The sequence below is a fragment of the Papio anubis genome, chromosome 7 (assembly GCF_008728515.1).
Source record: "Papio anubis isolate 15944 chromosome 7, Panubis1.0, whole genome shotgun sequence".
NCBI classification, from domain to species: Eukaryota; Metazoa; Chordata; class Mammalia; order Primates; family Cercopithecidae; genus Papio; species Papio anubis.
The window spans coordinates 147,772,374-147,773,873 of NC_044982.1; the positions used below are offsets into that span (position 1 = coordinate 147,772,374).

Here is a 1,500-nt window from a genome sequence, read left to right on the forward strand (position 1 = left end):
CCTCTTGGTGGTCTGGAATGAGCCTGAGATGCTCTTATTTAGCACTTGGAGCTCAGTTAGATATTAGTCTTCCTGTAGTGCAATCCTCTGATGCCAGTGAGGAAGGAAATCAGAAACAGGAATCAGACGATTCTGGCCAACCCTCCCAATACAAGGAGAGAGTCACTGACGGAAATGGGTCTGGATACTGACTTTCTCTCTCCTAAGTCCTCTGATGCCAGTTATTAAAATGGGTTACTTCTTAGAGCCATGATGTTGAATAGCACTTCATTGAGATGATGCAGGATTTGGACTCCAAAAATGTCCCGTCTATCCCCTGTCAGCAGCCTGAGCCTCAGGAGGGCAAGAGTCAGCCAGCACAGTGCACACGCCCTCTGTTGAACTCATGTTCTTCCACCCAAGAAACTTGAGGTTTCTGTCATAAGAGCAGTGCCAATCCGCTGAAAATCACTGGGTTGTCTGTTTCCTTGTTTATGACTCCTCCATATAGTTGGTTCTGCTCCAACTTATTTGAAAGGGACATCTGTTGGATGATTTGATGTGATGTCTGTGTTCCCTGAAAGTCATTTCTGACAGGGCGATGTAAAGGAACCTGAGAGGGAGCTCCCTCATGTGATGAGTGACTCTTAAGTGCAGGAACAGATTTGAGAGGATTATCCAAGACAATAACTTCAAGATCAAACTAGGCCATGGAGTTAGCCATACGGCTCTGCAAATTCTTTGCGGCTCAGCCCTCTGGGGTCTCCTGTCACCGTGCTTGCCAATAATGAATGTCACTTCCATGTGGGATCTTTCAGGTCTTCTCGACACACTGAAGCCATATGTGTTTCAGTCACTTCAGACATCATCCTGCTGTTTAACTTGAAGAACAGTCTAAGTCAGTGAGGTTTGCCATGGCATCAGATCTCCTTTTAAACCCACACTGCTTGAATAATAACTATGATTCTGGATAGTTGACTCATGAATATTTCCTGCGAAGGAACAATGAGGGTATTCTGAGGAAATGAAATCCATACAAGTAACTCTGAAACTTTATTCATGTTTGAATACTTTCTAACTTCAAATGTTTTTACCAGACTGGTAACACATAGCAAAATCAACTGATAAGATTGTCTCCTTTTCTTTCTTCCTCTTTCTCTACCTAACACTTCTCTAGTGTGGTACTAACTGAAGAAGGCACAAAGAGTGAGTAGAGGGAAAGGGAAATGAAAAATCAAAGAGCCCTGTACTCTTTTTTCGTAAATTTTCCCTCTCCTGGTAATCCTCCTTCAAAGGCAGTGTCCCTTTTTTAGGCCAAACGAAACTCAGAGGGTGAAGTTGGAAAACCCCGGCAACCCTATGATACATGATAAACCCGTGTAAGAAGGTGGTCCCTTATAAACAGTTGGCTATGAATATCTTCTTTAAAATGGTCTGACACTCATGGCATAATTATTTTTGTAAGAGTCCTCAGGAAAGTCTGTTTTGAAATACCCTATAACTTAAGACTATGATAGTACC

General features: G+C 42.7%; 1 long non-coding RNA gene across 1 annotated transcript; it reads right to left on the minus strand.

Annotated features, from left to right (window-relative positions):
• Positions 1-224: 224 nt before the first annotated feature.
• Positions 225-861, minus strand: LOC101005263. The gene has a single exon (XR_004185198.1). It is a non-coding gene; the product is annotated as a putative uncharacterized protein C15orf54 (long non-coding RNA).
• Between the last annotated feature and the right edge of the window lie 639 nt (positions 862-1,500).